General features: G+C 44.3%; 1 protein-coding gene across 2 annotated transcripts in view; it reads left to right on the forward strand.

Moving 5' to 3' along the window:
• The first annotated feature begins 808 nt into the window (after positions 1-808).
• The window catches only part of LOC106609413 (synaptotagmin-1), a 230959-nt gene continuing 209007 nt past the window's right edge, over positions 809-22760 (forward strand). For both annotated transcript variants that reach the window (XM_014208212.2, XM_014208215.2), the window contains exon 1: positions 809-905. The gene's annotated coding sequence lies outside the window, so the exon portion shown is untranslated. The remainder of the gene's footprint in view (positions 906-22760) is intronic.

The raw sequence follows: 22760 nt of genomic DNA on the forward strand, positions 1-22760 counted from the left end.
TCCTCTCTGGGGAAATCATGTCTCCTTCATGGGTATGATCTGATGGGACCTGTGTGTGTGTGTGTGTGTGTGTGTGTGTGTGTGTGTGTGTGTGTGTGTGTGTGTGTGTGTGTGTGTGTGTGTGTGTGTGTGTGTGTGTGTGTGCGAATGTACAGTATGTCTTAGTGTGTGTGTGCAGAGGCAAGACAGGGTTTTCCATGCATACAGAAAACACTCACCCTTCACACACTCGCAAGCACACACACAGACACACACTCACACAGCTCCCAAAGGGGGGATTTTTGGGAGTGTCCTTGCTTGTCATTGATGGTGTGCCCTGCGATGGTGGGCTCAGACACAGGAGGGGATGTTATGTGTGCTGAAAGGGTCATCTTACTTCACCGCTGCCAGAGCAGAGCACGACAGATTCCCCGTCCCTAGCATCTCCCCTCGGCTCAACCAATCACAGCCAAGGACTCTGTGATGTAGCGCCCCTCTCACTTGAGGGATTCCGAAGGAACTGCCGCGTGACGACGGCTCGCTTAAACAGCCCACTCTCCCTTCTCTCTCTCTCTCTCTCTCTCTCTCTCTCTCTCTCAGCCCAGCGCTCGGTGCATCCACTGTTGTTTCTAACGGGGGATAATAGAGCGTCACCCGTACTGCTCCCTCAACTCTGGCCACAAAATAAAGGCGGCAGACGGTGACAGCATCAGCATAAGCAGCAGGAGGCTCCTCTCTGCTCTCCTCCTCCTCTCCTCTTGTCTGAGACTCCTCCTCCTCTCTCTCTCTCTCTCTCTCTCTCTCTCTCTCTCTCTCTCTCTCTCTCTCTCTCTCTCTCTCTCCCCAGAGACTCCCTCGTTCCCTCCAGATGAGATCTTCTCCACATCCGGACGGACAGATCGGGAGCTGACAGCATGCTGTGCCAGGTAAAATGAGACATTCCCTCTCTGGGGTACCGCAAAAGTTATGGGGATGAGTAGCGTGGAGGTGGAGGAGGGGCTGTGTTTGTTTGGGTTGAGTGTGATTGCTATCGGATTGATATTGAGAAGAGGAGTGGAGGGAGAGGGGCAGGGGAAGTCTACTCTCTGACAACTCCCACCGCTTTGCCGTGGCACCATTTTTGGCGCCCATTTCTGTGTGGCTGCGCCCCAGCGGGCGAGGTGTTGCCGTGGTTATTAGGAGATGGCAGTGTGTACAGGTTGAGATGAGGTGATATAAGCAGAGAGGTGGGTAGCTGGAGGCACGGCTCCGGTTGGGAAACAGAGACCACTGTGTTGATGTCTGGGTGGATGGATGGAGGGATGAGGAGGAGGGAAGGGGGCGGAAGACGAGCAGCTGCTTTCATCCTGGGGAAGCTAATCCCTCTCACCATCAGATAAAATGGCCCGGCTGTGGCTCCGTCTTTTCCTCCTCCATCCGTCACGTGATGGTTTATCTTTGGCATGACTTGCTTAGGGAGGAACGGAGCACACTATTGATTCGGAAAAGAGCTATAATGCCATTTGGAATAGGGAGCCAGACGTTGCTCTCAATCTTTAACCCCTTAGTTGTGCTGCTTCCTGTTTCTGCACAGGTGTGTGGGACAAACATAATATACATTCAGTATCTTCTTTGCACAGCAGTCTATAGCTGTTGATATGATTGAAAAGCCGCTGCGAGCCCTCGAGCTGCAAACATCTGTCATTGTCGTGATTGTTGGAAACCCCCAATAGGATAGCTTCTTATCACCACTCTCAGGTGGCGCCAGGTCCACTAACATGGGGCCTTTGCCACAGTGAACACACGTACTGTGATATCCCCATGTACTGAGCCCATTGTGAAACATGTCAAGCATATCCCTAGTTATTGTACTGTTGCTCTCTCTCGCTGACAAACAAGGCATGGGCACAGGTCGCCTGTTTCCCCGCCCGCCCATTATTACCTCGTATCTCAGGTGGTATGGATAAGCCCGTTGCTATGAGAGTCCACCTGAGAGAGACTACCGAGCGGGTTTGCTCAGCTGTAGCCCTGGGCTCATGCAATTGAGCCTCTCAGCCCCAGCCTCCCTCGGTCGCTGTGAATACATTAGCCGGGAGGCGCCCATGTCAAACTGTTGCCAGGTGATAGTAGCGAGAAGGGAAGCAACTCTCCCTCCTGCCCTCCCCCTCCCTCTTGCCCTCCCTCCCTCCCGCAACCCACCCTTCCACCTCTCCCAAATCACAAAAACCTCCCCAGCTCATTTCCCCAGACAGCAGCTTGTTGTATACATACTGTCTGCAGACACTTCGTTTCATAACCACTAACTGAATCAGATGTGATAGGGGAAGATGGGGCTTATCTCTAGCTGATGGATGCCATGTGCACTGTGTTATTGTAATGACTTATTGAAACACAACAGGCAGAGAATACTTCTGTCATTCATCGGTCACATGGGAATACAGGAAACATTGTTGTGGTAGATCTGTGTGACATGGTTTTCCCATCCATTTACATTTATATTTGAGTCATTTAGCAGACACTCTTACCCAGAGCAACTTACAGGAGCAATTATGGTTATTGAAAGATTTGTTTCACCTAGTCTGCTCTGGGATTCAAACCAGCAACCTTTCAGTTACTGGCTAAACGCTTTGCTTCCTGCCGCCACAATAAGGCCAACTAGGCCAATAATCCAATAAGGCCTCGAGAAACCCTAACAAGACAATGTCTGTGAGAGGAACAACCACCCAACCAGAGAGGGAGGGACAGATGTTGACCTTAAATAATTCAAGCATCCCCTCTGTCGCCGAAGGTAGCATCATGTTTTATCATCCTTGTTAAATCGTCAATAATGAGGAGGACTAGGAGGCTGCTGCCCCGAGCCTGATGTGCAACCAGCCCTAACCTTTCGTTTCAGCCCTGGTTATTTTGGGCTTGCCTTTTCAAAACCCAAGGCTTCTGGGTCATAAAGGGCAGCTGGCAGGATGACTTGGTGTTTGCTCAGAGCTCGTTATTTTAAACAACTGTTGTTAATGAGAGCTGAGGATTGAGGAGGAGAAGGGGGAAGAGGAGGTGAGAGGGAGGAGGGGGAGGGCGCTGTTGTCGGAGCAAAACAGGCGGTTAAAAATAGTCTCTATTATGATTCGACATTGTGCGGCCGTTTGGCAGCAGGTTGCTCTGAAAGGAAGTGCACCGATCAATGACATGCTCATGAAGTGGCCTGTGTCTCAGCGTTGGCCAATGATGAATGCTTCCAATATCAGGACCTGACGTCCCTCTCACCTTTCACTGTCTGCAGCTGATCAGGCTGTCCATGTCAAAGGCAAAAGCAATTTGAAAGTAGCCTCAGAAACAGTCACGTCTGCTGGCTAGATGGTACAGATACAGGACCGGCTCCAGGCATAAGCGACATGAGCAGTAAGTCATGGCAAAATGTGTCGAATTGCATGAAATTACAGTAGCTTTAAAACTAAAAACTGTTCTCTCCACCCCATGGCAAAATTAGTAGAATTGCAGAAATTCACTTTAAAACATATATTTTTCTCTCAGCTGTCAAGAGGTGGGACCACTGTACAGCCGGCCCTGTACAGATATGAGAGAGTCTGAGTGTGTCTGTCGAGAGGTGGAATGGGCTGTTATTTTCATCTAAAAAAGCTTTTATAGCCACCTATAAAAAGCAATGCATTTTAGATTCCTTGAGTGTGAAGAATCATAGAGCACCTTTTAACATCCAAACCAATGACAAAGACAGATGATCACAGAGCAGGTTGTAGTTGGCTAACCATTCTGCATGGACCAGATACATCATGAGGGATAGAGGCCCCCAGGGATGTGTAGTGTAGCCGGATAAATCATGTTGTGTTCAGGCAGCAAGTCGTCCCAAGATCAGATTCACAGTGGAGGAGAGTGGGAGAATAGTGATGACATATCTAGTGCAACAGTGTATATATGTGGAATCACCAATCTCGATAAACCATTTCTGTATGAACTTCGATTTGAGCACGGGGGTATTGTCATGCTGAATCGTCTAAAAATTAAGATTTCCCTTCACTGAAACTAACCATGAAACACAGCCCCACCATTATTCCTCCTCCGCCAAACTCTACTGTTGAAACTCTGCATTGGGGCAGGTAGCGTTCTCCTGGCATCTGCCAAACCCAGATTAGTCCGTCAGACTGCCAGATGGTGAAGCATGATTCATCACTCCAGAGAACGCGTTTCCACTGCTTCAGAGTCCAACAGCGGCAAGCTTTACACCAGTCCATCCGACACTTGGCATTACGCATGGTGATCTTAGGCTTGTGTGCAGCTGCTCGGCCATGGAAACCCCATTTCATGAAGCTCCCGACAAACAGTTCTTGTGCTGACATTCCAGAGGCAGTTTTGAACTCGGTAGTGATTGGTGCAACCGAGGACACTATGCGCTTCAGCACTCGGCGCTCCCGTTCTGTGAGCTTGTGTGGTCTACCACTTCTTGGCTGAGCCGTTGTTCCTCCTAGACGTTTCCACTTCACAATAACAGCACTTACAGTTGACCAGGGCAGCTCTAGAAGAGCAGAAATTTGACGAACTGACTTGTTGGAAAGGTGGCACGTTGAAAGTCAAGCATTGAATTCCAGTACATTTGTATCAGTAATGTATTTGGCTACCACCACCACTAGAACATTGCTGTTTAAAAGAGTTTGTTGTAGGGGAGAGAGTGAACTCAATGGCACGTTGGGGGTTGGTTTCAGGCAAGGAGGGATTGGTGGAGGGAGGAGCTCTCATTTGACTAGCTGTGTTACCATGGTGCTACACTCAGTACAGTATGCCCACAGTCAACCAATGTAATGTAAGATCCTCATTCAAACAACTGGCTCACTGGTGAGCATGAAACTCAAATGGCTTGTTGCACTTTGAAACACTATTTGTTAGCATTGAATTCTAGCCTATCGATCTCCTCTGTTTTGTTTGTGATGGCTTATTTCTGGCTTTGCTGGGCTTGGTCCTGTGGTATTACTCTGTTATAAGGTCTGGCTCTGCTAATCTAATTAGGCTGGTTTAAGACTAAATCCTGATACAAGGCTCAGTGTTTAACAAGGTCTACGGGACTCAGGGCTCCTTGATCTCTGTTAGACCTGGGGAGATAAGGCAGAGATTACATGATCAATGAGGCCTTTACTATAATACAGAACCAGTGTACACCACACTCAACATTTCCTGACAATGCAATCACTGGCACTGCTGATGCTGGGTTGTAATTGCAGAGAGAAAGGGTGGATGAGAGGCATGGACATCTTTGTTTTGTGGTATTGCTCCAGTTCTGTCTCAGACCCTGAATGTACTGTATGTACGAAGGATATTGTGATGAGTTTGAAAGTGACTCACTGACACTGAACTCAACTGGGTGAGGGTTAAGATCCTTCCCTTCATGTGGAAGTTTTTCAGGCCATTGCCATTGGTGCAATAGCAAAACAAAAAAACAAACAGCTCTTTTTAACGAGGCTCAATCTGTTTAGCCAACAAATGTTGTTGTCCAACATTTCTATTCATATTTACAGAGTGCGCTGTGCTGAAAACAATTGCAGTTCCATTGCAGTTAGTCCTGTGGACCCAATGACAGTAGACAGGCTGGAAACAGTGTGTTTAATGAGGCCTGTGGAAGTGCACAGTCTATATTGGATATGTCTGTTTCCTATTTGAGCCGCAACAATGGAATGAAGAAGCGCATGAAGTGACAATTCAAAACAATTGAATGGATTCACAGTAGTCAAAACTAATGAACACCAACATTTCATCATCCTGCATACAATCTTATTTTATTGAGGAGGAATCCAAACTAACTGGCAAATGAGATACAGTTGAAGTCGGAAGTTTACATACACTTTAGCCAAATACATTTAAACTCAGTTTTTCAAAATCCCTGACATTTATTCAGAGTAAAAATTCCCTGTCTTAGGCCAGTTAGGATCACCACTTTATTTTAAGAATGTGAAATGTCAGAATAATAGTAGAGAGAATGATTTATTTCAGCTTTTATCACATTCCCAGTGTGTCAGAAGTTTACATACACTCAATTAGTATTTGGTAGCATTGCCTTTAAATTGTTTAACTTTGGTCAAACGTTTCAGGTAGCCTTCCACAAGCTTCCCACAATAAGTTGGGTGAATTTTGGCCCATTCCTCCTGACAGAGCTGGTGTAACTGAGTCAGGTTTGTAGGCCTCCTTGCTCGCACACGCTTTTACAGTTCTGCCCACACATTTTCTATAGGATTGAGGTCAGGGCTTTGTGATGGCCACTCCAATACCTTGACGTTGTTGTCCTTAAGCCATTTTGCCACAACTTTGGAAGTATGCTTGGGGTCATTGTCCATTTGGAAGACCCATTTGTGACCAAGCTTTAACTTCCTGACTGATGTCTTGAGATGTTGCTTCAATATATTCACATAATTATGCCATCTATTTAGTGAAGTGCACCAGTCCCTCCTGCAGCAAAGCACCCCCACAACATGATGCTGCCACCCCCATGCTTCACGGTTGTGATGGTGTTCTTTGGCTTGCAAGCCTCCCCCTTTTTCCTCCAAACATAACAATGGTCATTATGGCCAAACAGTTCTATTTTTGTTTCATCAGACCAGAGGACATTTCTCCAAAAAGTACGATCTTTGTCTCCGTGTGCAGTTGCAAACCGTAGTCTAGCTTTTTTATGGCGGTTTTGGAGCAGTGACTTCTCCCTTGCTGAGCGGCCTTTCAGATTATGTCGATACAGCACTTGTTTTACTGTGGATATAGATACTTTTGTACCTGCTTCCTCCAGGGTCTTCGCAATGTCCTTTGCTGTTGTTCTGGGATTGATTTGCATTGTTTGCACCAAAGTACGTTTGTCTCTAGGAGACAGAACGTGTCTCCTTCCTGAGCGGTATGATGGCTGCGTGGTCCCATGGTGTTTATACTTGCATACTATTGTTTGTACAGATGAACGTGGTACCTTCAGGCATTTGGAAATTGCTCCCAAGGATGAACCAGACTTGTGGAGGTCTACAATTATTTTTCTGAGGTCTTGGCTGATTTCTTTTGATTTTCCCATGATGTCAAGCAAAGAGGCAACGAGTTTGAAGGTAAGCCTTGAAATACATCCACAGGTACACCTCCAATTGACTCAAATGATGTCAATTAGCCTATCAGAAGTTTCTAAAGCCATGACATCATTTTCTAGAAGTTTCCAAGCTGTTTAAAGGCACAGTCAACTTAGTGTGTGTAAACTTCTGACCCACCGGAATTGTGATACAGTGAATCATAAGTGAAATAATCTGTCTGTAACTAATTGTTGGAAAAATTACTAGTGTCATGCACAAAGTAGATATCCTAACCGACTTGCCAAAACTATAGTTTGTTAACAAGAAATTTGTGGAGAGGTTGAAAAACGAGTTTTAAGAGTTTTAATGACACCAACCTAAGTGTATGTAAACTTCTGACTTCAACTGTAAGTATGGAAGAGAGCATAATAGGTGCTATCTAGAATCCATAGATTAACCCTTTTTGGTTCCAGGTAGAACCTTTTTGGGTTCCATGTAGAGCCCTTTCCGCAGAGAGTTCTACATGGAACCAAAAAGGGTTCTCCTATGAGGACAGCCCGAAGAACATTTTTGGAACCCTTTTTTCTAAGAGTGTATGCTAGAGTACAAATTCCTTTTTTGTCAAGCCATTCAGCCGGACATTTGAACTTCCGACATCTCTTCACCTGTTCAAGCAGCCTTTAGTTTATGGCCACATCAAAGATAGGTATTGTCATTTATAAGGGATGGGAGAGGTATAAACAGGGGAGAAGTAGAACATGGTGGGCCAAAAAATATATAATAATTGTCAGCCAACAAACTTACTGTACTACTCCCTCAAAGCTGTAATTTCAAAATCCCTTTAAGAGGAAATTGCTTTTCGCTTTCTACAATTTTTTAATATCCAGATTTTTACTGAGCCAAGTGAAACGCATCTAATACCCAGCTGCATTTTGCTGTTGCTACCCTGAAGGTGGTGCGGAGACAAGTTATTAGAGTTTAATACCATCTGTATGGGCAAAACTTCTCAGAGAGACCTGCCCTGGAGGAGAAACGCTCAACGCCAGGTTTCTGAGCATATTAATAATTACAAAGCCGAGCCACAGAGGTGGGTTGGAGGACATTTTGACTGTTTTATGAAGGCAATAAGGGCATTCAAAGGAGTGCTGTTTACCCCCCCTCTTCTCCCCTCTCCCACTTTCCTAAAATGCACACACTCAGCCACTCCGTGGCATCCCAAGATGCATCTGTGGTCAGCATGCAATGAGTTGATTAAAAAAAGCTCCTACGACAGAGGATGCTGTTTCATTTCACTATGTCTAGTATCTGTAATGACTGTCTGAGTTGTACAATGGTTTTTGGCTAACGTGGTTTGGACAGTCTCGTCAGAGCAATAAGGCTTGTTTCAGTGGGCACTGTGGTGGTGAGTCATATTGTGACCCTCATTCATCAGAGCCATGACCACAGAGAAAAACCCCTTTCACTGCTTTATAAGGTTAACAATAAAAACAGGATCGGGAAATTGGCTCATGCCGTTATATTACATTTAGGGTGAAAAGACATGACAGCTAGACTGAATAGCTTCTTAATACAGTATATATTTGGACAAAGCAGCCTAGTCTGAGTACAGAAGATCCACGTTGCGGGTTATTGAAGAGCTTCTTTATGTTGTTATATTGCATTTTACTATAAAAGCGCATTCAGTTACTTATCTCCTGTCCCTCTGTTGAAATCCCTCAAATAGGGCCAGCATGACAGCTTCGAAATGAGAGAAACTACTTCCAAGAGATTGGCCTCTGAGCTATTGCACAGCAACAATAACAGCAAGTGCCTCTGGTGCCCTTGGAAGATGCATGAGTCATAAAGGACAGGACAGACAGCAATGTACAAGACACAGCGCCACCATCAAGACATAAAAGCAATTACAATCAATGTCTTACTGCTGCATCCATGTCAGAAAACATCCTTCGTTGAGTTTGTGTGGACATACTAACTTGATTAGCCTAGTTGAAACGAATGACATCCGTACATGTGGGTATGGACGGTCTTTTTTTGTGTACAGATCATAGCTTCCTTTTGCCCATACATCCTATAGCCCTAACATTGATTATAAACAGTGTATTTAATTTCTGGTTCTTGACCTCCCTCTGCCCTGATGTGATTCGGTAGGAGGAGATTTGGTTGGATGAATCCCACACTAGCCAATAACATTCCTCTATTGTTTTACTACCAGCCAAGGTCATTGTTGATCCTTGTTGATAATTTACTAAGGAGGAATGAAATGTGATATCCTACTGTTATTGAATATACAAATACAGTCAGTGTGGCCATAATGTGTAGTAAACAGTGAAATCTGGTATGTGGATGCTAGTGTCCCTCCCTTCCGAAGAGCAAGGCGGTAGTAAACATTGGAGCTGCTAGACCAATGGCAGCCCCAGCCCGTCTCATATTAGAATGGAACCCCCCTTCTGGTCACGGCTCGACTCGACCCTGATTGAGGAGGAATGCCGAATGATAAGAAAAGGTATACCTTTCCCACACCTGTTTCACCCCCCCCCCACCCACCCTCTTTGGAATGAATAGCCACTGTCGAGCTCCGGTGATTCTCCATTACTGCCGGTGGAAGGTGTGTGTGCCTTTCATGGCCGCCTGACGAGATTAGCCTCTGATACAAACATCCTTGTTTGTCACCATGGCAACCAAGTCTCCCGCCTGCCGTGGGTTGTCATGCCGCCTCTTCCTCCCTCACCCCTCCCTCTTCCTCCCTTGTGAGCGCTGTAGATGAACACAAGCAGTTCCCTGTTACAAGCCACAACGTGCTCCATCTAGTTATCTCCCTAATCTGTAAAATGAGCCTCTCCCTCTTCAGGCCACTGTCTTCAGGGTGCTGCGTTTACATTACACCCCCAGTCATGGCTCTTCAATTTTTCTCTCTTGCGGCTGAAAGATGAAATTGCCCGCGAGCAGAGCTCGTGTCAATTGCTATAATAATAACAGCAAAATAAACCCATAGCTCTGCCTCTGCTGCTCTCAGAATGAAAATAAAAAAAAGTGAAAAATAACGACAACTAGCCTAGTTTCATATTTTGTTTGTTTGGTCTCCCCTCCCTCCATCAATGGAACAGTCTGACGGATTTGGGGATCCCCTGAAGGATAATACAAATGAGTAGGCATGCTTACGGAACGGCACATCCCACTGGGCACACACCTGTTGAATCAACGTTGTTTTCACGTCATTTCAAAGAAATTATGTGGAACCGACGTGGAATAGACGTTGAATTGACGTCTGGGTCCAGTGGGATGTATCTTCACGAGAGAGAGAGCCAGGCTTCTCCACAGCCAGACAGAGGAGGCCTCCCCAAAACATGTCCACCCAGTCAGACAGAAAACAATACTTATTACCACAGCGCCAAGAGGGCAACTCGCCCCATTGGGGATAATAGCTAGGCATCTGGTTAAATTTGCTAAACTGTAATACTAGCTCTGTGTCTAGTCTGAAGTCTGGAGTGTAGTAACAGATAATATTCCTCTCTATTAAACCTTGGGACTTTTGTATTGCACAGCTTGAAGCATAAGATTTAACGTTTTCTATTGAATAAATGTAGAGAATGTAGAACATTTGCATATTTGGCCATTTGTATCACATTTGGCAGCTATTGAACGACTTTGATGAAATCCCATATTGCAGCATTAATAGAGGCTATTTTCTCCTCTCTTCAGTGGGCGGTGGCTGGAGAGTCCATATTGTTGCTGGTGGGGAAATCTCAGCGCATACATTTGCTGTTCCTTATCTCCTAAATTAACTCATTACCTTGACATCCTGCCTTCCATCCACTGCACAGATTGGCCTTGAATTTCTAATGAAACATGGCTGTCCCCTCCTATATGTACGGTGATGGATATCCAGCCCAGGTTCTAACTCTCGCCACTGCTCTCGCCATTGATTTTGACTTCACTCTACAGCCAGATGAATACTCTTGAGGAGAAAGAAAATGAAGTAAGATAAGATCTGAGGCAAAAATAGAACTCCCTCCTACAGTATATAGACTTCCTGTGGCCATGTCCCCTCTGAACTGAAGGTATATCAAACCCCGAGCAAGGCTCTGCTAGCATCGCTCTGCTGCCTGCAACACCACCAAAGCAATCTCAACAAATAGCTGTTTGCTCAGCGCACAGAGGACCCCACTCAGGGGATTTCTTGTCATTGTTCCACCACTACAAAAGTGAGGTAGCTGTCGATAACAAACAGTTGTGGGCGTAAATTGGGTGTGCAATTTCCCCTTGGCTTGCGGTTTGATTGATTGTAATGGGCAGTGAGATGAGAATGGGAGTGTGTGTCCAGGCCAGGAGGTGGGAAGGCTTTTAGATAGATCTCAGCTGGATCTCGTCTGACCTTGTCCATCTGCTAGGTCTCCCCAGCATGGGGCCAACACCTAGCAACACCTAGCACAACCAACAGCAAATTACTGCTACAAGGTGGACTATATGGATGAGATACAACTGTCTTCTGGGGCGTGGAGCATGCGTAACACCCATTTCCTTCCCCTGTTGATAACCTATACTCTTCCCATTTGCTACTGGGAACCAAGAACCTTAGGTGCCAAACCATTCTATTCACGTCAATTACTTTTTTTCCTGGCGGTTTATTTTAATTGCATATTATATGCAAATTGGTGCAGGATGATATAGATCTCACCTGAGATATGGTGGATGATAGCAGAGATGTGATAATGGCAGATTCCCCCATGTTTTTATCTCAGAAACATACTCAGTCACTAAGAGACGTTGATTATGCATGCATTGTGCATTGTAAAACAAACTCTTGAGGCTGCTGGCATTAATGACAATTATGCTAATGTAGGAAACAATCAAGGTATTTCACCCCAGTCCAGATGCATGTGGAACATGCAGCATTGTTACAGATGTTGCTCAGTAAATGATTTATCAGCTTCCTTCCATGGAGTGTAAAATGGGTTAAACTAATCAACCTTGCACACACAACTGTAGCAGTGCTTTCAAGAGGTGTATGCTAAAACTTGCTAATACTATGCTAATACAGTAATACATTGAATTATTCAAAGGGCTTTGTTAACTCCAACAAATGAACCTTAGATACATTTTTCAGCTTCTATCAGCTTTCCTTTATATGGTCTTTGTGTGCTCTTTGTGAGACAAAAAAAAAGATGTGACACGTTTCTCTGATATTCACCTGTTAATATTATCTTTGCAGAAATCAGATTCATACAGTACCTAACTATCTTATGACAAGATATTTGAGTTAAACCCTTTCATAATTAATATAGCATTCAATGCAAAAAGAGCATGTTATTTGATGTTATTTGAAAGAGCATTTATTCCAGTCTCTTGTTGACTAATTCCCTTTGACTCATGTCTACTGTCTTCTTGTCTAATCTGACACCTGTGACAGCACAGAACACTCTGATTGGTTAGTGTGCCCCACCCTAGGGCAGCACAGAACACACTGATTGGTTAATGTGCCCCACCCTAGGGCAGCACAGAACACACTGATTGGTTAGTGTGCCCCACCCTAGGGCAGCACAGCACACTCTGATTGGATAGTGTGCCCCACCCTAGGGCCAGCACAGAACACACTGATTGGTTAGTGTGCCCCACCCTAGGGCAGCACAGCACACTCTGATTGGATAGTGTGCCCCACCCTAGGGCAGCACAGCACACTCTGATTGGATAGTGTGCCCCACCCTAGGGCAGCACAGAACACACTGATTGGTTAGTGTGCCCCACCCTAGGGTAGCACAGCACACTCTGATTGGTTAGTGTGCCCCACCCTAGGTCAGCACAGAAGCCGATGGAGAAGGATTGGACTTGTTCACCTCCAAGCCATTCTGCTTAGCCCAATGTTGGCTATGCTGTGGTCTGTTCACCTTAATTTAAGGATCATAAATCTATCCATAGAAATAGTCTTGCCTTGAGAGGAAACAGACTGCTCTGGTGATCAATCATATGTCGAAATGGTCCTCACATGTTCCTCATCAGCATCAGTGTTGTTGCATCAATGTCATTCATGATTTCCTTACATTTTGTCAATATAAAAAAATGTTTTATTGAATAGGCATTTTGTGTTACCCCTTTACACACATGGGAATTGGCCTGTATGGATAGGGCTACATTGAAGAAGTATGAAAAGTATATGTGTCACGCCCTGACCATAGAGAACCCTCGGGGTTCTCTATGGTGTTTTAGGTCAGGGCATGACTAGGGGGTGTTCTAGTCTTTAATTTCTATGTTGGTGTGAGTATGGTTCCCAATTGGAGGCAGCTGATGATCGTTGCCTCTAATTGGGGATCATACTTAGTGTGGTCCTTTTCCCACCTGCGTTGTGGGATATTGTTTTGTGTGAATGCTTATGTGCGCTACGTTTTGCACGATCGTTAGATCTTTGTGTTTTTTTTTAAGTTTCACGAGTAATAAAAGATGTGGAACTCTACTCACGCTGCGCCTTGGTCTAGTTATTTAAATGACGGTCGTGACAATATGCATAACCATGGTAGCAATTGAAAGGAAACAGTTTGGAGGGAATGGGGAAGTTATTAGACAAAAGGTGACCAAAGGTCAATCCAAACATTACACTGGTTTATGTGCATTTTACATTTACTGTACTTTTCACAGCATTTGTTGATAATGAAATCTGAAAATACTCTGGATACGTTCAGTAACATGATAAGAATGTGTTGTAGGTGCAACATAATGTAAGACAAAAGAATGACAAAGGTTTGAGTGTCTCCAAGTGGACACAAACCTCTCCAAAGTGTGCACAGTTACTAAGCAATTTCAATGCACTTTATGACCCAAAGAAGGTGCTTTTTTTTTTTAGCTCTCCTAGTTGTGCCATTTAGGAACTACAGCAAGCACACTTGTAGTTGTTTTGTTTGGAACACAACCCGCATCCCTGTCATCACACAAACGGTCCATTATAAATCGGAATCTGGGTCAGGTGGGCATGATTTGAAGGCTTGTTCTATTGCCAACATGACTAGCTAAGGTATAAAATATGATCTTACAGTGTTAGGTTTTCAGAAGGCAATTCAGAGAAACAGAGCGTAATTTTTGTGCGCATAGAAAGGAGTCATGTGCGCATCCAGGTGCGTGCTGCAAATTTACTTCACAATTAACAAACATATGCTCATTCTGTTCAGAAACAACCCAGGGTATGACGACATGTCATCTTGTAACTGTACATCAAACATAGAGACCATAAATGTTGAAACTGTATATGACATGAGTTTTATGATTTGGAGATGTGATGTGCACATTTGGACTCACGGGTGTTTGGCTTGCTTGTATGACGTCAAAGCAGTACTTATTATAATGCAGTATTTATTATAATCCTCAACGTCTCATCTTTCAAAATATATACATTGAGTCCTCTTAATTTACAGCATTTCTCTCACTCGGACAACAAAAAATGTGCAAAAGTTGCCTGATTTGCGGGAGTGGTGGTTCAACTTCAGAACGTCTGTCAGTCAAAACCCATTCAGAGCTCTGAATCGCAGAGCCAGAACTCTGACATTATATTCCAATTTAGGCGCTTATTAGTGCCCAAATATGCCATTTTCAACCTGTATACGGGTACGAGTGTAAAGGGCTATCACACTAGAATAGATGTATTTACTCACGTTGTACTCACAAAAGAACAGCAGACAAATACAAAATACCAGATATTCTTGAAAATGAAAGAGCAGGAACTTGTACGCCTGCAGCAGTAGCCACTAAACACCACGGGTCCTAGCTACATGGAGGGTTTTTAAAACTGTTTCTTTTTAGTGGCCGGCAGGAGGCAAGGACGGCCTCAATGTCAGAGCTCTCACCCACCGTGCTTAGTTCCTCCAGCCCTCTGGGGCCCCACTCACATATTCCAAGAATCTTCAATCAATAACCTGGCAACCCAGCCTCCCCGTGCGGCCTCCCAACCCTGCTAAGAACCCCCAGGAGGCCATGGGGTACAGCCAAGCACAGACAGTCACGACCCTCCAGACGGTGACTAAAAGTGGCTGTGTTTGTGCAGCATTCACAGACCTGTACAGCATGCGGATAAAACAAGAAAGGTCAGTGGATCTGCACCAGTCACTCCAGCTTTGTGAATTCATAAAGGCATCCAGGCCATTAACACACATGGGTTCATTGCTAGAAGGTGTACGTGAATCACTGTAGTGGATTAGAGGCTCTTAAAGATGTGAGGTTCATTTGCACATTAGTATTCCCACCCATATAGGCTGGAGTCGTTCACTCTTTATGATAACTCAAGCAGAGTGGTTCATTTGCCTATTCGGATGATGGAGAGATGGCTGTAGTGAGGTTTACTGCCTCTAGATACTGCTGCAACCAGAAATGTGACGGCCCCTTTTGATGAATCAGTGGCCACCAACAGACTGACTCTCGTGACGTGATGTCATCTGCATCTGTTCATATGTAAATATTAAATTATGCCATTATTGGAACATGGATAAAGGAGATTGGAACTGAGCTCAAATGTCGTGGGAGGCAGGAGCTATTTTGGGAAAAAGATGGAAGAGTGGAGTGTGTATGCTACATTTCAATGGCGCTGAATGGCGTTTCTGTGAGCTACAATGAAGCCGTACTGCCCCTGAAATAGCACCCCATTTCACCAGCCATCTGCAACTCACGCGGGGCACCAAGACCTTACACCTGTGCCGATGCCTCTGCCAAGCTTCTACACCCTCATGAAAAAGTATTACTGAATTACTACTCATCACTACTTCACAAGAGCTTCCCTATACACAAAACCTGCTAGTTTTACTACTTGATTACTATTGTGATGTCTAGTACACCAGTCGTCATTTTTGTAGTAATGAGTGATACATTGGTACGTTTCACTACTGGTGAACACTACATATTTACAATTCAAATCACTAGATCCAGTGGCTTGCGAAAGTATTCACCCCCTTGGCATTTTTCCTATTTTGTTGCCTTACAACCTGGAATTAAGTAGATTTTTGGGGGGGTTGTATCATTTGATTTACACAACATGCCTAACACACAATTTTTTTGTGTGTAACAAACAGGAAATAAGACAAAAAAACTGAAAACTTGAGTGTGCATAACTACTCACCCCCCCACCCCAAAGTCAATACTTTGCGGAGTCACCTTTTGCAGCAATTACAGCTGCAAGTCTCTTGGGGTATGTCTCTATAAGCTTGGCACATCTAGTCACTTGGATTTTTGCCCATTCTTCAAGGCAAAACTGCTCCAGTTCCTTCAAGTTGGATGGGTTCCGCTGGTGTACAGAAATCTTTAAGTCATACCACAGATTCTCAATTGGATTGAGGTCTGGGCTTTGACTAGGCCATTCTAAGACATTTAAATGTTTTCCCTTAAACCACTTGAGTGTTGCTTTAGCAGTATGCTTAGGGTCATTGTCCTGCTGGAAGGTGAATCTCTGAATTTCCCTGTATATAGCACCACCCATCATTCCTTCAATTCTGACCAGTTTCCCAGTCCCTGCTGATGAAAAACATCCCCACAACATGATGCTGCCACCACCAAGCTTCACTGTGGGGATGGTGTTCTCTGGGTGATGTGAGGTGTTGAGTTTGTGCCAGACGTAGCGTTTTCCTTGATGGCCAAAAAGCTTAATTTTAGTCTCATCTGACCAGAGTATCTTCTTCCATATGTTTGGGGAGTACCTTTGGGGAGTACTTGTCTTTTGGCGAGCACCATTTGCTTCTTTTTTTTTAAGCAATGGCTTTTTTCTGGCCAGTCTTCCCTAAAGCCCAGCTCTGTGGAGTGTACACTTAAAGCGGTCCTTTGGACAGATACTCTTTGGTCTCTTTATTGTCTCTCTGATTAATACCCTCCTTGCCTGGTCCGTGAGTTTCGGTTGGCGGCCCTCCCTTGGCAGGTTTGTTGTGGTGCCATAGTCTTTCCATTTTTGAATAATGGATTTAATAGTGCTCCATGGGATATTCAAAGTTTCTGATATTTTTTTTAACCCAACCCTGATCTGTACTTCTCCACAACTTTGTCCCTGAGCTATTTGGAGAGCTCCTTGGTCTTCATGGTGCAGCTTGCTTGGTGCAGACTCTGGGGCCTTTCAGAACAGGTGTATATATACTGAGATCATGTGACAGATTTTGTGACACTTAGATTGCACACAGGTGGACTTTATTTAACTAATTATGTGACATCTGAAGGTAATCGGTTGCACCAGATCATATTTAGGGGCTTCATAGCAAAGGGGGTGAATATATATTAAGAACGCATCACTTTTCCGTTTTCTATTTTTTAAATTGTTTGGACTATTTTGTGTATGTCTATTACATGAAATCCAAATAAAAATCAATTTAAATTACAGGTTGTAATGCAACAAAATAGGAAAAACACCAAGGGGGATGAATACTTTTGCAAGGCACTTGACTACTGTGTAATTACAGAGCTTTTTGGAATCTACAACTTAAAACCTACACATGTTCACTACGGAATTACTAAGTAATGCCTCCACATTACTGCTGTGGGTCTACTCAATCCCTATTGAATTACTACTGCCATTTGTGTGTGTAGTGTTGTCACTACTGATCACTACTGAATAGCTCCTGATCCTTTTGTATTTGTATTGCTATTGAAAATAGACACATTTACTACTGTTTACCTATTCAAAATCACTATTGGCATCTTCTTGTTTCACCATTGTGTCACTACTAGACTAGTACACATGTTATTTCCTCAAGTTTATAGCTGTAGTTACGTCATCAAACAATAAATAATACGCTTGTACAAACGTAACAGAATTTTTTTAACGTGTTAAATGAACTACTTATCAAATTACATATTTACAAAAAAAGATTCCCTTTGAAGCTGTGTCACGACTTCCGCCGAAGTCGGTTCCTCTCCTTGTTCGGGCGACGTTCGGCGGTCGACGTCACCGGTCTTCTAGCAATCGCCCACCTTTCATATTCCATTTGTTTTGTCTTGTTTTCCTGCACACCTGGTTTACATCTCCTCTTAATTACTATGTGTATTTAGCCCTCTGTTCCCTCCATGTCTGTGTGGGGTATTGTTTATTGTCAGGTTGGTATGCTTCCGGCTGGTGTGCGCCGGGTTTTGTTTTACACCTGTGCTTTGTGGCAGCCGGTACTTTGTACTTGGTTATTTGTACATTGTGCTGCCTCACCTGTTCTTTGGGCATTTGTTTTTGTGACACGGTTGCGTTCTGTTTATTCAATGCCTCAGTAAAGTGCTTTGTCCACTCATCTCTGCTCTCCTGCGCCTGACTTCCATGCACCAGCTACACCCACCGTGCTTGTCTTCATTCAGCATTGACTTAGCTATCTTCAGATCCTCTTTTTCTTGCAGCCATATTTCTCCGCCATGTAAACTTTTAGAAAATAAAGACAAGCACAAGAGACAACCAATTATAAGCCATTATCATTAATCTGCTAACAGAGGTCCAATAAGACAACACAGAAAAACATTTGATAAACAATGTCAATCTTACCAACAATGGCCTCCAGTCTTCTTATGTCGAGGGCCTCCTTGGTGGCAGGTCAAAAGAGGTAAGTGGAATGTGTATGTTTATCAATATGAACGTACTGCACATTTCCATTCAAACACACACACACAGTACTTATTAGCTAGCATGACGAAAATAGAGGCTATATAGCTACATTTCTCTCTCATTGTCACTCAATGCATAGGTTTACCTCCGCTGTATTCACATCCTACCATACCTTTGTCTGTACATTATGCCTTTAATCTATTCTACCGTGCCCAGAAACCTGCTCCTTTTACTCTCTGTTCTGAACATACTAGACGACCAGTTCTTAAAGCCTGTAGCTGTACCCTTACCCTACTCCTCCTCTGTTCCTCTGGTGATGTAGAGGTTAATCCAGGTCCTGCAGTGCCTAGCTCCACTCCAATTCCCCAGGCGATCTCATTTGTTGACTTCTGTAACCGTAAAAGCCTTGGTTACATTCATGTTAACATTAGAAGCCTCCTCCCTAAGTCTGTTTTATTCACTGATTTAGCACACTCTGCCAACCCGGATGTCCTAGCCGTGTCTGAATCATGGCTTAGGAAGACCACCAAAAACCCTGAAATGTCCATCCCTAACTATAACATTTTCCGATAAGATAGAACTGCCAAAGGGGGCGGAGTTGCAATCTACTGCAGAGATAGCCTGCGGAGTTCTGTCTTACTATCCAGGTCTGTGCCCAAGCAAGTTGAGCTTCTACTTTTAAAAATCCACCTTTCCAGAAAAAAGTCTCTCACCGTTGCCGCTTGCTATAGACCACCTTCTGCCCTCAGCTGTGCCCAGGACACCATATGTTAATTGATTGCCGCCATCTATCTTCAGAGCTCGTGCTGTTAGGTGACCTAAACTGGGATATGCTTAACACCCCAGCCATCCTACAGTCTAAGCTTGATGCCCTCAATCTCACACAAATTATCAATGAACCAACCAGGTACAACCCCACATCCGTAAACACGGGCACCCTAATAGATATCATCCTAACCAACCTGCCCTCCAAATACACCTCTGCTGTCTTCAACCAGGATACACAGGCAGTTAGGAAAGCAAAGGCTATCTTTTTCAAACAGAAATTTCCATCCTGTAGCACAAACTCCAAAAAGTTCTGAGACACTGTAAAGTCCATAGAGAATAAGAGCACCTCCTCCCAGCTGCCCGCTGCACTGAGGCTAGGAAACACTGTCACCACCGATAAATCCACGACATGCTTTCCACCTGGCTACCCCTACCCCTACCCCGGTCAACAGCCCTGCACCCCCCACAGCAACTTGCCCAAGCTTCCCCCACATTCACATCCAGATAGCTGATGTTCTGAAAGAGCTGCAAAATCTGGACACTTACAAATCAGCCGGGCTAGACAATCTGGACCCTCTCTTTCTAAAATTATCCGCCAAAATTTTTGCAACCCATATTACTAGCCTGTTCAACCTCTCTTTCGTATCATCTGAGATCCCCAAAGATTGGAAAGCTGCCACAGTCATCCCCCTCTTCAAAGGGGGAGACACTTTAGACCCAAACTGTTATAGACCTATATCTATCCTACCCTGCCTTTTTAAGGTCTTCGAAAGCCAAGTTAACAAACAGATCACCCACCATTTCGAATCCCATCGTACCTTCTCCGCTATGCAATCTGGTTTCTGAGCTGGTCATGGGTGCACCTCAGCCACGCTCAAGGTCCTAAACGATATCATAACCGCCATCGATAAGAGACATTACTGTGCAGCTGTATTCATCGACCTGGCCAAGGCTTTCGACTCTGTCAATCACCACATTCTTATCGGCAGACTCAACAGCCTTGGTTTCTCAAATGACTGCCTCGCCTGGTTCACCAACCACTTCTCAGACAGAGTTCAGTGTGTCAAATTGGAGGGCCTGTTGTCCGGACCTCTGGCAGTCACAGGGTTCAATTCTCGGGCTGACTCTTTTCTTTGTATACATCAATGATGTCGCTCTTGCTGCTGGTGATTCTCTGATCCACCTCTACGCAGACAACACCATTCTGTATACTTCTGGCCCTTCTTTGGACACTGTGTTAACTAACCTCCAGACGAACTTCAATGCCATACAACTCTCCTTCCATGGCCTCCAACTGCTCTTAAATGCAAGTAAAACTAAATGCATGCTCTTCAACCGATCACTGCCCGCACCTGCCCACTCGTCTAGCATCACTACTCTGGACGGTTCCGACTTGGAATATGTGGACGACTACAAATACCTAGGTGTCTGGTTAGACTGTAAACTCTCCTTCCACTCACATGAAGCATCTCCAATCCAAAATGTAATCTAGAATCGGCTTCCTATTTCGCAATAAAGCATCCTTCACTCTTGCTGCTAAACATACCCTCGTAAAACTGACTATCCTACTGATCCTTGACTTCGGCGATGTCATTTACAAAATAGACTCCAACACTCTATTCAGCAAATTGGATGCAGTCTATCACAGTGCCATCCGTTTTGTCACCAAAGCCCCGTATACTACCCACCACTGCGACCTGTATGCTCTCATTGGCTGGCCCTCACTACATATTCGTCGCCAAACCCACTGGCTCCAGGTCATCTATAAGTCTTTGCTAGGTAAAACCCCGCCTTATCTCAGCTCACTGGTCACCATCGCAGCAACCACCCGTAGCACGCGCTCCAGCAGGTATATTTTACTGGTCACCCCCAAAGCCAATTCCTCCTTTGGCCGCCTTTCCTTCCAGTTCTCTGCTGGTAATGACTGGAACGAACTGCAAAAATCACTGAAGGTGGAGACTCATATCTCCCTCACTAACTTTAAGCACCAGCTGTCAGAGCAGCTCACAGATCACTGCACCTGTACATAGCCCATCTGTAAATAGCCCATCCAACTACCTCATCCCCATACTGTTATTTATTTTATTTATTTTGCTCCTTTGCACCCCAGTGTCAGGGGCGTCGTAAAGGACAGACCAAGGTGCAGCGGGTATTGTGCTCATCTTCTTTACTTTATTTAGAGATAACACTTTTACAAAAAAATAACAAAACCGACAACTGACAGTTCCGTCAGGTACTTACACAAACGGAAAACAACCACCCACAAAACCCAAAGGAAAACAGGCTGCCTAAGTATGGCTTCCAATCAGAGACAACGAAAGACACCTGCCTCTGATTGGAAACCACACTCGGCCAAACCTGGAAAACGAAACATAGAAAATGAAAACTAGAACCAAAATCCCCTAGACCAAAAACCCCAAAACACACATAACAAACACCCCCTGTCACGCCCTGACCAACTACAATGACAAAAGACCCCTTTACTGGTCAGGACGTGACACCCAGTATCTCTACTTGCACACTCATCTTCTGCACATCTGTCACTCCAGTGTTTAATTGCTATATTGTAATTATTTCACCACTATGGCCTATTTATTGCCTTACCTCCCTTATCCTGCCTCATTTGCACACACTGTATATAGCCTTTTTCTATTGTATTATTAACTGTATGTTTGTTTATTCCATGTGTAACACGGTGTTGTTGTTTGTGTCGCACTGCTTTGCTTTATCTTGGCCAGGTCGCAGTTGTAAATGAGAACTTGTTCTCAACTAGCCTACCTGGTTAAATAAAGGTGAAATAAAAAATAAAATAAAATGTCAATGTGGCTAGCAAACAGCTAGGCTAAACACGAGCGTTTTCGATAGCAAACTTTTTAATGTGGTTAAAAAGTTATATAAACAACTAAACAACGACATGAAAGTATTCACAAAACATAAAGGAAAGTTAAAACTTATAGATGGCGCCAGCATAAGGGCTATGAAAGAGGATGACAAAGGATGGAAGATGATTGCATTGTCAAAAACAGTAGCTAGCTGACAACAACCAACCGCTTCCTGTTTTGTCTTCTTCTGTGGTCATGAAAAACCGGTGTAGTCTGGCTTCAGTGTTGTGACAACTTAATTACTACCAACTTCAAGTAGTACAAGTCTCTACCTGATTATTACTGGAAACTACTGTTTTCTTACTGAACACTACACAACTCTACTTGTGTATCTTGAGTTGTGCATAAGATACATCTTCACTACACAATCTATACCAGTCTCTACATAATCACTACTGCACGAATAGGTTTTGTTAAGGAATTCAGTAGTATTTTTTCATGGGGGCATTAAGACACCCTGTAACTGTCAGTTTGTCCTTAGTAACCTGGTGTTTGCCCTTGTCTCAGGGCAATGTCATTGAGTCAACATATTTATACATTTTTTTGGGGGTGGGGGGGAATGATTTGTGAAATGCGGAATCCCCTGTGGAA

The sequence above is a fragment of the Salmo salar genome, chromosome ssa07, assembly GCF_905237065.1.
Source record: "Salmo salar chromosome ssa07, Ssal_v3.1, whole genome shotgun sequence".
Classification (NCBI taxonomy): Eukaryota; Metazoa; Chordata; class Actinopteri; order Salmoniformes; family Salmonidae; genus Salmo; species Salmo salar.